This window comes from Taudactylus pleione, unplaced genomic scaffold (genome assembly GCF_031769625.1).
Source record: "Taudactylus pleione unplaced genomic scaffold, aTauple2 ptg001139l, whole genome shotgun sequence".
NCBI classification, from domain to species: domain Eukaryota; kingdom Metazoa; phylum Chordata; class Amphibia; order Anura; family Myobatrachidae; genus Taudactylus; species Taudactylus pleione.
This window is the reverse complement of record NW_028285540.1, coordinates 377,908-391,707: the sequence shown is the minus strand read 5'-3', so window position 1 is coordinate 391,707 and position 13,800 is coordinate 377,908.

Here is a 13,800-nt window from a genome sequence, read left to right as displayed (position 1 = left end):
TCCAGCTCCAGCCTTTTATTCACTTGTTATTCCAGCTCCAGCTGCTTATTCACTTCTTATTCCAGCTCCAGCCTCTTATTCCATCTCCAGCTTCTTATTCCAGCCTCTAATTCCCTTCTTATACCTGCTCCAGCTTCTTATTCACTTCTTATTCCCAGTCCAGCTCCTTATTCACTTATTAATCCAACTCCAGCCTCTTATTCACTTCTTATTCCAGCTCCAGATTCTTATTCACCTTCTTATTCCCGATCCAGCCTCTTATTCACTTCTTATTCCAGCTCCAGCCTCTTATTCACTTCTTATTCCAGCTCCAGCCTCTTATTCACTTTTTATTCTAGCTCCAGCCTCTTATTCACTTCTTGTTCCAGCTCCAGCTTCTTATTCACTTCTTATTCCAGCTCCAGCTTCTTATTCACTTCTTATTCCAGCTCCAGCCTTTTATTCACTTCTTATACCAGCTCCAGCCTCTTATTCACTTCTTATTCCAGCTCCAGCTTCTTATTCACTTCTTATTCAAGCTCCAGCTTCTTCTTCACTTCTTATTCCAGCTCCAGCCTCTTATTCACTTCTTATTCCAACTTCAGCCTCTTATTCCCTTCTTATTCCAGCTCCAGCTTCTTATTCACTTCTTATTCCCACTCTAGCATCTTATTCACTTATTAATCCAGCTCCAGCCTCTTATTCACTTCTTATTCCTACTCCAGCTTCTTATTCACCTTCTTATTCCCGATCCAGCCTCTTATTCACTTATTATTCCAGCTCCAGCCTCTTATTCACTTCTTATTCCAGCTCCAGCTTCTTATTCACTTCTTGTTCCAGCTCCAGCTTCTTATTCACTTTTTATTCCAGCTCCAGCCTCTTATTCACTTCTTATTCCAGCTCCAGCCTCTTATTCACTTCTTATTCCAGCTCCAGCCTCGTATTCACTTCTTATTCCAGCTCCAGCGTCTTATTCATGTCTTATTCCAGCTCCAGCCTCTTATTCCCCTCTTATTCCAGCTCCAGCTTCTTTTTCACTTCTTATTCCAGCTCCAGCCTCTTTTTCACTACTTATTCCACCTCCAGCTTCTTATTCACTTCTTATTCCAGCTCAAGTCTCTTATTCATTTCTTATTCCAGCTCCAGCTCCTTATGCACTTCTTATTCCATCTCCAGCTTCTTATTCACTTCTTATTCCCTCTCTAGCTTCTTATTCACTTATTAATCCAGCTCCAGCCTCTCATTCACTTCTTATTCCTACTCCAGCTTCTTATTCACCTTCTTATTCCCGATCAAGCCTCTTATTCACTTATTATTCCAGCTCCAGCCTCTTATTCACTTATTATTCCAGCTCAAGCTTCTTATTCACTTCTTATTCCAGCTCCAGCTTCTTATTCACTTCTTATTCCAGCTCCAGCCTCTTATTCACTTCTTATTCCAGCTCCAGCCTCGTATTCACTTCTTATTCCAGCTCCAGCCTCTTATTCATGTCTTATTCCAGCTCCAGCCTCTTATTCATGTCTTATTCCAGCTCCAGCTTCTTTTTCACTTCTTATTCCAGCTCCAGCCTCTTTTTCACTTCTTATTCCAGCTCCAGCTTCTTATTCACTTCTTATTCCAGCTCCAGCTTCTTATTCACTTCTTATTACCAGTCCAGCTCCTTATTCACTTATTAATCCAACTCCAGCCTCTTATTCACTTCTTATTCCAGCTCCAGATACTTATTCACCTTCTTATTCCCGATCCAGCCTCTTATTCACTTCTTATTCCAGCTCCAGCCTCTTATTCACTTCTTTTTCCAGCTCCAGCCTCTTATTCACTTTTTATTCTAGCTCCAGCCATTTATTCACTTCTTGTTCCAGCTCCAGCTTCTTATTCACTTCTTATTCCAGCTCCAGCCTCTTATTCACTTGTTATTCCAGCTCCAGCCTCTTTTTCACTTCTTATTCCAGCTCCAGCCTCATATTCCATCTCCAGCTTCTTATTCCAGCCTCTAATTCCCTTCTTATTCCTGCTCCAGCTTCTTATTCACTTCTTATTCCCAGTCCAGCTCCTTATTCACTTATTAATCCAACTCCAGCCTCTTATTCACTTCTTATTCCAGCTCCAGATTCTTATTCACCTTCTTATTCCCGATCCAGCCTCTTATTCACTTCTTATTCCAGCTCCAGCCTCTTATTCACTTCTTATTCCAGCTCCAGCCTCTTATTCACTTTTTATTCTAGCTCCAGCCTCTTATTCACTTCTTGTTCCAGCTCCAGCTTCTTATTTACTTCTTATTCCAGCTCCAGCTTCTTATTCACTTCTTATTCCAGCTCCAGCCTTTCATTCACTTCTTATTCCAGCTCCAGCCTCTTATTCACTTCTTATTCCAGCTCCAGCTTCTTATTCACTTCTTATTCAAGCTCCAGCTTCTTATTCACTTCTTATTCCAGCTACAGCCTCTTATTCACTTCTTATTCCAACTTCAGCCTCTTATTCCCTTCTTATTCCAGCTCCATCTTCTTATTCACTTCTTATTCACACTCTAGCTTCTTATTCATTTATTAATCCAGCTCCAGCCTCTTATTCACTTCTTAATCCTACTCCAGCTTCTTATTCACCTTCTTATTCCCGATCCAGCCTATTATTCACTTATTAATCCAGCTCCAGCCTCTTATTCACTTATTATTCCAGCTTCAGCTTCTTATTCACTTCATATTCCAGCTCCAGCTTCTTATTCACTTCTTATTCCAGCTCCAGCCTCTTATTCACTTCTTATTCCAGCTCCAGCCTCTTATTCACTTCTTATTCCAGCTCCAGCCTCGTATTCACTTCTTATTCCAGCTCCAGCCTCTTATTCATGTCTTATTCCAGCTCCAGCCTCTTATTCCCCTCTTATTCCAGCTCCAGCTTCTTTTTCACTTCTTATTCCAGCTCCAGCCTCTTTTTCACTTCTTATTCCAGCTCCAGCTTCTTATTCACTTCTTATTCCAGCTCCAGCTTCTTATTCACTTCTTATTCCAGCTCCAGCTTCTTATTCACTTCTTATTCCAGCTCCAGCTGCTTATTCACTTCTTGTTCCAGCTCCAGCTTCTTATTCACTACTTATTCCAGCTCCAGCCTCTTATTCACTACTTATTCCACCTCCAGCTTCTTATTCACTTCTTATTCCAGCTCAAGTCTCTTATTCATTTCAAATTCCAGCTCCAGCTCCTTATGCACTTCTTATTCCATCTCCAGCTTCTTATTCACTTCTTATTCCCTCTCTAGCTTCTTATTCACTTATTAATCCAGCTCCAGCCTCTTATTCACTTCTTATTCCTACTCCAGCTTCTTATTCACCTTCTTATTCCCGATCAAGCCTCTTATTCACTTATTATTCCAGCTCCAGCCTCTTATTCACTTATTATTCCAGCTCAAGCTTCTTATTCACTTCTTATTCCAGCTCCAGCTTCTTATTCACTTCTTATTCCAGCTCCAGCCTCTTATTCACTTCTTATTCCAGCTCCAGCCTCTTATTCACTTCTTATTCCAGCTCCAGCCTCTTATTCATGTCTTATTCCAGCTCCAGCCTCTTATTCCCCTCTTATTCCAGCTCCAGCTTCTCTTTCACTTCTTATTCCAGCTCCAGCCTCTTTTTCACTTCTTATTCCTACTCCAGCTTCTTATTCACCTTCTTATTCCCGATCAAGCCTCTTATTCACTTATTATTCCAGCTCCAGCCTCTTATTCACTTATTATTCCAGCTCAAGCTTCTTATTCACTTCTTATTCCAGCTCCAGCTTCTTATTCACTTCTTATTTCAGCTCCAGCCTCTTATTCACTTCTTATTCCAGCTCCAGCCTCGTATTCACTTCTTATTCCAGCTCCAGCCTCTTATTCATGTCTTATTCCAGCTCCAGCCTCTTATTCCCCTCTTATTCCAGCTCCAGTTTCTTTTTCACTTCTTAATCCAGCTCCAGCTTTTTATTCACTTCTTATTCCAGCTCCAGCTTCTTATTCACTTCTTATTCCAGCTCCAGCTGCTTATTCACTTCTTGTTCCAGCTCCAGCTTCTTATTCACTACTTATTCCAGCTCCAGCCTCTTATTCACTACTTATTCCACCTCCAGCTTCTTATTCACTTCTTAGTCCAGCTCAAGTCTCTTATTCATTTCTTATTCCAGCTCCAGCTCCTTATGCACTTCTTATTCCATCTCCAGCTTCTTATTCACTTCTTATTCCCTCTCTAGCTTCTTATTCACTTATTAATCCAGCTCCAGCCTCTTATTCACTTCTTATTCCTACTCCAGCTTCTTATTCACCTTCTTATTCCCGATCAAGCCTCTTATTCACTTCTTATTCCAGCTCCAGCTTCTTATTCACTTCTTATTCCAGCTCCAGCTTCTTATTCACTTCTTATTCCAGCTCCAGCTTCTTATTCACTTCTTATTCCAGCTCCAGCTGCTTATTCACTTCTCGTTCCAGCTCCAGCTTCTTATTCACTACTTATTCCAGCTCCAGCCTCTTATTCACTACTTATTCCACCTCCAGCTTCTTATTCACTTCTTATTCCAGCTCAAGTCTCTTATTCATTTCTTATTCCAGCTCCAGCTCCTTATGCACTTCTTATTCCATCTCCAGCTTCTTATTCACTTCTTATTCCCTCTCTAGCTTCTTATTCACTTATTAATCCAGCTCCAGCCTCTCATTCACTTCTTATTCCTACTCCAGCTTCTTATTCACCTTCTTATTCCCGATCAAGCCTCTTATTCACTTATTATTCCAGCTCCAGCCTCTTATTCACTTATTATTCCAGCTCAAGCTTCTTATTCACTTCTTATTCCAGCTCCAGCTTCTTATTCACTTCTTATTCCAGCTCCAGCCTCTTATTCACTTCTTATTCCAGCTCCAGCCTCGTATTCACTTCTTATTCCAGCTCCAGCCTCTTATTCATGTCTTATTCCAGCTCCAGCCTCTTATTCATGTCTTATTCCAGCTCCAGCTTCTTTTTCACTTCTTATTCCAGCTCCAGCCTCTTTTTCACTTCTTATTCCAGCTCCAGCTTCTTATTCACTTCTTATTCCACCTCCAGCTTCTTATTCACTTCTTATTCCAGCTCAAGTCTCTTATTCATTTCTTATTCCAGCTCCAGCTCCTTATGCACTTCTTATTCCATCTCCAGCTTCTTATTCACTTCTTATTCCCTCTCTAGCTTCTTATTCACTTATTAATCCAGCTCCAGCCTCTTATTCACTTCTTATTCCTACTCCAGCTTCTTATTCACCTTCTTATTCCCGATCAAGCCTCTTATTCACTTATTATTCCAGCTCCAGCCTCTTATTCACTTATTATTCCAGCTCAAGCTTCTTATTCACTTCTTATTCCAGCTCCAGCTTCTTATTCACTTCTTATTCCAGCTCCAGCCTCTTATTCACTTCTTATTCCCTCTCTAGCTTCTTATTCACTTATTAATCCAGCTCCAGCCTCTTATTCACTTCTTATTCCTAATCCAGCTTCTTATTCACCTTCTTATTCCCGATCAAGCCTCTTATTCACTTATTATTCCAGCTCCAGCCTCTTATTCACTTATTATTCCAGCTCAAGCTTCTTATTCACTTCTTATTCCAGCTCCAGCTTCTTATTCACTTCTTATTCCTGCTCCTGCCTCTTATTCACTTCTTATTCCAGCTCCAGCCTCTTATTCACTTTGCATTCCAGCTCCAGCCTCTTATTCACTTCTTATTCCAGCTCCAGCCTCTTATTCATGTCTTATTCCAGCTCCAGCCTCTTATTCCCCTCTTACTCCAGCTCCAGCTTCTTTTTCACTTCTTATTCCAGCTCCAGCCTCTTATTCCAGCTCCAGCTTCTTATTCCAGCTCCAGCTTCTTATTCCTGCCTCTTATTCACTTCTTATTCCTGCTCCAGCTTCTTATTCACCTTCTTATTCCTGATCCAGCTTCTTATTCACTTCTTATTCCAGCTCCAGCCTCTTATTCACTTCTTATTCCAGCTCCTACCTCTTTTTCACTTCTTATTCCAGCTCCAGCCTCTTATTCACTTCTTATTCTAGCTCCAGCTGCTTATTCACTTCGTATTTCAGCTCCAGCCTCTAATTCCCCTCTTATTCCAGCTCCCGCCTCTTGTTCACTTCTTATTCCCGATCCAGCCTCTAATTCCCTTCTTACTCCAGTTCCAGCTTCTTATTCACTTCTTATTCCAGCTCCAGATTCTTATTCACTTCTTATTCCAGCTCCAGCCTCTTATTGACTTCTTATTCCAACTCCAGCCTCTTATTCACTTCTTATTCCAGCTCCAGCTTCTTATTCACTTCTTATTCCACCTCCTGCTTCTTATTCACTTCTTATTCCAGCTCCAGCTTCTTATTCACTTCTTATTCCAGCTCCAGCTTCTTATTCACTTCTTATTCCAGCTCCAGCCTCTTATTCACTTCGTATTCGGGCTCCAGCTTCTTATTCACTTCGTATTCCGGCTCCAGCTTCTTATTCACTTCTTATTCCAGCTCCAGCCTCTTATTCCCTTCTTATTAAAGCTCCAGCCTCTAATTACCTTCTTTTTCCAGCTCCAGCTTCTTATTCACTTCTTATTCCAGCTCCAGCTTCTTATTCACTACTTATTCAAGCTCCAGATTCTTATTCACTTCTTATTCCAGCCCCAGCCTCTTATTCACTTTGTATTCCAGCTCCAGCTTCTTATTCACTTCTTGTTTATACTCCAGCTTCTTATTCACTTCTTGTTCATTCTCCAGCTTCTTATTCACTTCTTTTTCCAGCTGCAGCCTCTTATTCACTTCTTATTCCAGCTTCAGCTTCTTATTCACTTCTTATTCCAGCTCCAGCTTCTTATTCACATCTTATTCCAGCTCCAGCCTCTTATTCACTTCTTATTCCAGCTTCAGCCTCTTATTCATGTCTTATTCCAGCTCCAGCTTCTTCACTTCTTATTCCAGCTCCAGCCTCTTGTTCACTTTGCATTCCAGCTCCAGCTTATTATTCACTTCTTATTCCAGCTCCAGCTTCTTATTCACTTCTCATTCCAGCTCCAGCCTCTTATTCACTTCTTATTCCAGCTTCAGTTTCTTATTCATTTCTTATTCCAGCTCCAGCTTCTTATTCACTTCTTATTCCAGGTCCAGCTTCTTATTCACTTTGTATTCCAGCTCCAGCTACTTATTCACTTCTTGTTCATACTCCAGCTTCTTATTCACTTCTTGTTCATACTCCAGCTTCTTATTCCCTTCTTATTCCCGATCCAGCCTCTAATTCCCTTCTTATTCCAGCTCCAGCCTCTTATGCACTTCTTATTCCAGCTCCAGCTAATTATTCACTTCTTTTTCCAGCTCCAGCTTCTTATTCACTTCTTATTCCAGCTCCAGCCTCTTATTCACTTCTTATTCCAGCTCCAGCATCTTGTTCACTTCTTATTCCAGCTCCAGTCTCTTATTCACTTCTTATTCCAGCTCCAGCCTCTTGTTCACTTATTATTCCAGCTCCAGATTCTTATTCACTTATTATTCCAGCTCCAGCCTCTTATTCCAGCCCCAGCTTCTTATTCCAGCCTCTTATTCCTGCTCCAGCTTCTTATTCCAGCCTCTAATTCCCTTCTTATTCTAGCTCCAGCCTCTTATTCACTTATTATTCCAGCTCCAGCTGCTTATTCATTTCTTATTCCCGCTCCTGCCTCTTATTCAATTCTTCTTCCAGCTCCAGCCTCTTATTCACTTCTAATTCCAGCTCCAGCCTCTTATTCACTTCTTATTCCAGCTCCAGCTTCTTATTCACTTCTTATTCCAGCTCCTGCCTCTTATTCACTTCTTATTCCGGCTCCAGCCTCTTATTCTCTTCTTATTCCAGGTCCAGCTTCTTATTCTCTTCTTATTCCAGCTCCAGCTTCTTATTCACTTAATATTTCACCTACAGCTTCTTATTCACTTCTTATTCCAGCTCCAGCTTCTTATTCACTTCTTATTCCAGCTCCAGCCTCTTATGCACTTCTTATTCCAGCTCCAGCTAATTATTCACTTCTTTTTCCAGCTCCAGCTTCTTATTCACTTCTTATTCCAGCTCCAGCCTCTTATTCACTTCTTATTCCAGCTCCAGCATCTTGTTCACTTCTTATTCCAGCTCCAGTCTCTTATTCACTTCTTATTCCAGCTCCAGCCTCTTGTTCACTTTTTATTCCAGCTCCAGCTTCTTATTCACTTTGTATTCCAGCTCCAGCTACTTATTCACTTCTTGCTCATACTCCAGCTTCTTATTCAATTCTTGTTCATACTCCAGCTTCTTATTCCCTTCTTTTTCCTGATCCAGCCTCTAATTCCCTTCTTATTCCAGTTCCAGATTCTTATTCACTTCTTATTCCAGCTCCAGCCTCTTATTCCAGCCCCAGATTCTTATTCCAGCCTCTTATTCCTGCTCCAGCTTCTTATTCCAGCCTCTAATTCCCTTCTTATTCCTGCTCCAGCTTCTTGTTCACTTCTTATTCCCAGTCCAGCTTCTTATTCACTTCTTATTCTAGCTCCAGCCTCTTATTCACTTATTATTCCAGCTCCAGCTGCTTATTCATTTCTTATTCCAGCTCCAGCCTCTTATTCACTTCTTATTCCAGCTCCAGCCTCTTATTCACTTCTTATTCCAGCTCCAGCCTCTTATTCACTTCTTATTCGAGCTCCAGCTTCTTATTCACTTCTTATTCCAGCTCCAGCTTCTTATTCACTTCTTATTCCGGCTCCTGCCTCTAATTCTCTTCTTATTCAAGCTCCAGCTTCTTATTCACTTCTTATTCCAGCTCCTGCTGCTTATTCACTTCGCATTCCAGCTCCAGCCTCTTATTCACTTCTTATTCCAGCTTCTTATTCACTTAATATTTCACCTACAGCTTCTTATTCACTTCTTATTCCAGCTCCAGCTTCTTATTCACTTTTTATTCCAGCTTCAGCCTCTTATTCATTTCTTATTCCAGGTCCAGCTAATTATTCATTTCTTATTCCAGCTCCAGCTTCTAATTCACTTCTTATTCCAGCTCCAGCCTCTTATTCACTTCTTATTCCAGCTCCAGCCTCTTGTTCACTTAGTATTCCAGCTCCAGATTCTTATTCACTTATTATTCCAGCTCCAGATTCTTATTCACTTATTATTCCAGCTCCAGCTTCTTATTCACTTCTTATTCCAGCTCCAGTTTCTTTTTCTCTTCTTAATCCAGCTCCATCTTTTTATTCACTTCTTAATCCAGCTCCAGCTTCTTATTCACTTCTTATTCCTGCTCCAGCTTCTTGTTCACTTCTTATTCCAGCTCCAGCCTCTTATTCACTTCTTATTCCAGCTCCAGCCTTTTATTCACTTCTTATTCCAGCTCCAGCCTCCTGTTCACTTCTTATTCCAGCTCCAGATTCTTTTTCACTTATTATTCCAGCTCCAGATTCTTATTCACTTATTGTTGCAGCTCCAGCTCCAGCTTTTTATTCACTTCTTAATCCAGCTCCATCTTATTATTCACTTCTTATTCTGCCCAAACAGCCTCTTATTCGCTTCTTATTCAACTCCAGCTTCTTATTCACTTCTTATTCCTGCTCCTGCTTCTTATTCACTTCTTGTTCCAGCTCCAGCCTCTTATTCGCTAGTTATTCCAGCTCCAGCCTCTTATTCACTTCTTATTCCAGCTCCAGCTTCTTATTCACTTCTTATTCCAGCTCCAGCCTCTTATTCACTTCTTATTCCAGCTCCAGCCTCTTATTCACTTCTTATTCCAGCTCCAGCTGCTTATTCACTTCGTATTCCAGCTCCAGCCTCTAATTCCCCTCTTATTCCAGCTCCAGCCTCTTGTTCACTTCTTATTCCAGCTAGAGCTTCTTATTCACTTCTTATTCCTGCTCCTGCTTCTTATTCACTTCTTGTTCCAGCTCCTGCCTCTTATTCACTAGTTATTCCAGCTCCAGCCTCTATTTCCCTTCTTATTCCAGTTCCAGCTTCTTATTCACTTCTTATTCCAGCTCCAGATTCTTATTCACTTCTTATTCCAGCTCCAGCCTCTTATTCACTTCTTATTCCAGCTCCAGCCTCTTATTCACTTCTTATTCCAGCTCCAGCTTCTTATTCACTTCTTATTCCAGCTCCAGCCGCTTAATCACTTCTTATTTCACATACAGCTTCTTATTCACTTCTTATTCCAGCCTCTTATTCACTTCTTATTCCAGCTCCAGCCCCTTATTCAATTTTTATTCCAGATCCGGCCCCTTATTCACTTCTTATTCCAGCTCCAGCCGCTTATTCACTTCTTATTCCAGCTACAGCCGCTTATTCACTTCTTATTCCAGCTCCAGCCTCTTATTCCCCTCTTATTCCAGCTCCAGCTTCTTATTCACTTCTTATTTCAGCTCCAGTCTCTTATTCACTTCTTATTCCAGCTCCAGCTTCTTATTCACTTCTTAATCGAGCTCCAGCCAATTATTCACTTCTTATTCCAGCTCCAGCCTCTTGTTCACTTCTTATTCCAGCTCCATCCTCTTGTTCACTTCTTATTCCAGCTCCAGCCTCTTGTTCACTTCTTATTCAAGCTCCAGCTTCTTATTCAATTCTTAATCCAGCTCCAGCTTCTTATTCACTTCTTATTCCAGCTCCAGCCTCTTATTCGCTTCTTATTCCAGCTCCAGCTTCTTATTCACTTCTTATTCCAGCTCCAGCCTCTTATTCCATCTCCAGCTTCTTATTCCAGCCTCTATTTCCCTTCTTATTCATGCTCCAGCTTCTTATTCACTTCTTATTCCCAGTCCAGCTCCTTATTCACTTATTAATCCAACTCCAGCCTCTTATTCACTTCTTATTCCAGCTCCAGATTCTTATTCACCTTCTTATTCCAGCTCCAGCTTCTTATTCACTTCTTATTCCCACTCTAGCTTCTTATTCACTTATTAATCCAGCTCCAGCCTCTTATTCACTTCTTATTCCTACTCCAGCTTCTTATTCACCTTCTTATTCCCGATCCAGCCTCTTATTCACTTATTATTCCAGCTCCAGCCTCTTATTCACTTATTATTCCAGCTCCAGCTTCTTATTCACTTCTTATTCCAGCTCCAGCTTCTTATTCACTTCTTATTCCAGCTCCAGCCTCTTATTCACTTCTTATTCCAGCTCCAGCCTCTTATTCACTTCTTATTCCAGCTCCAGCCTTGTATTCACTTCTTATTCCAGCTCCAGCCTCTTATTCATGTCTTATTCCAGCTCCAGCCTCTTATTCCCCTCTTATTACAGCTCCAGCTTCTTTTTCACATCTTATTCCAGCTCCAGCCTCTTATTCACTTCTTGTTCCAGCTCCAGCTTCTTATTCACTACTTATTCCAGCTCCAGCCTCTTATTCACTACTTATTCCAGCTCCAGCTTCTTATTCACTTCTTATTCCAGCTCAAGTCTCTTATTCATTTCTTATTCCAGCTCCAGCACCTTATGCACTTCTTATTCCATCTCCAGCTTCTTATTCACTTCTTATTCCCTCTCTAGCTTCTTATTCACTTATTAATCCAGCTCCAGCCTCCTATTCACTTCTTATTCCTACTCCAGCTTCTTATTCACCTTCTTATTCATGATCCAGCCTCTTATTCACTTCTTATTCCAGCTCCAGCCTCTTATTCACTTATTATTCCAGCTCAAGCTTCTTATTCACTTCTTATTCCAGCTCCAGCTTCTTATTCACTTCTTATTCCAGCTCCAGCCTCTTATTCACTTCTTATTCCAGCTCCAGCCTCTTATTCACTTCTTATTCCAGCTCCAGCCTCTTATTCACTTCTTATTCCAGCTCCAGCTTCTTATTCACTTCTTATTCCAGCTCCAGCCTCTTATTCACTTCTTATTCCAGCTCCAGCCTCTTATTCACTTCTTATTCCAGCTCCAGCTGCTTATTCACTTCGTATTCCAGCTCCAGCCTCTAATTCCCCTCTTATTCCAGCTCCAGCCTCTTGTTCACTTCTTATTCCAGCTCCAGCTTCTTATTCACTTCTTATTCCTGCTCCTGCTTCTTATTCACTTCTTGTTCCAGCTCCTGCTCTTATTCACTAGTTATTCCAGCTCCAGCCTCTATTTCCCTTATTATTCCAGTTCCAGCTTCTTATTCACTTCTTATTCCAGCTCCAGATTCTTATTCACTTCTTATTCCAGCTCCAGCCTCTTATTCACTTCTTATTCCAGCTCCAGCCTCTTATTCACTTCTTATTCCAGCTCCAGCTTCTTATTCACTTCTTATTCCAGCTCCAGCCGCTTAATCACTTCTTATTTCACATACAGCTTCTTATTCACTTCTTATTCCAGCCTCTTATTCACTTCTTATTCCAGCTCCAGCCCCTTATTCAATTTTTATTCCAGATCCGGACCCTTATTCACTTCTTATTCCAGCTCCAGCCGCTTATTCACTTCTTATTCCAGCTCCAGCCGCTTATTCACTTCTTATTCCAGCTCCAGCCTCTTATTCCCCTCTTATTCCAGCTCCAGCTTCTTATTCACTTCTTATTTCAGCTCCAGTCTCTTATTCACTTCTTATTCCAGCTCCAGCTTCTTATTCACTTCTTAATCGAGCTCCAGCCAATTATTCACTTCTTATTCCAGCTCCATCCTCTTGTTCACTTCTTATTCCAGCTCCATCCTCTTGTTCACTTCTTATTCCAGCTCCAGCCTCTTGTTCACTTCTTATTCCAGCTCCAGCTTCTTATTCAATTCTTAATCCAGCTCCAGCTTCTTATTCACTTCTTATTCCAGCTCCAGCCTCTTATTCGCTTCTTATTCCAGCTCCAGCTTCTTATTCACTTCTTATTCCAGCTCCAGCCTCTTATTCCATCTCCAGCTTCTTATTCCAGCCTCTAATTCCCTTCTTATTCCTGCTCCAGCTTCTTATTCACTTCTTATTCCCAGTCCAGCTCCTTATTCACTTATTAATCCAACTCCAGCCTCTTATTCACTTCTTATTCCAGCTCCAGATTCTTATTCACCTTCTTATTCCAGCTCCAGCTTCTTATTCACTTCTTATTCCCACTCTAGCTTCTTATTCACTTATTAATCCAGCTCCAGCCTCTTATTCACTTCTTATTCCTACTCCAGCTTCTTATTCACCTTCTTATTCCCGATCCAGCCTCTTATTCACTTATTATTCCAGCTCCAGCCTCTTATTCACTTATTATTCCAGCTCCAGCTTCTTATTCACTTCTTATTCCAGCTCCAGCTTCTTATTCACTTCTTATTCCAGCTCCAGCCTCTTATTCACTTCTTATTCCAGCTCCAGCCTCTTATTCACTTCTTATTCCAGCTCCAGCCTTGTATTCACTTCTTATTCCAGCTCCAGCCTCTTATTCATGTCGTATTCCAGCTCCAGGCTCTTTTTCCCCTCTTATTCCAGCTCCAGCTTCTTTTTCACATCTTATTCCAGCTCCAGCCTCTTATTCACTTCTTATTCCAGCTCCAGCTTCTTATTCACTTCTTATTCCAGCTCCAGCTTCTTATTCACTTCTTATTCCAGCTCCAGCTTCTTATTCACTTCTTATTCCAGCTCCAGCTGCTTATTCACTTCTTGTTCCAGCTCCAGCTTCTTATTCACTACTTATTCCAGCTCCAGCCTCTTATTCACTACTTATTCCAGCTCCAGCTTCTTATTCACTTCTTATTCCAGCTCAAGTCTCTTATTCATTTCTTATTCCAGCTCCAGCACCTTATGCACTTCTTATTCCATCTCCAGCTTCTTATTCACTTCTTATTCCCTCTCTAGCTTCTTATTCACTTATTAATCCAGCTCCAGCCTCTTATTCACTTCTTATTCCTACTCCACCTTCTTATTCACCTTCTTATTCACGATCCAGCCTCTTAT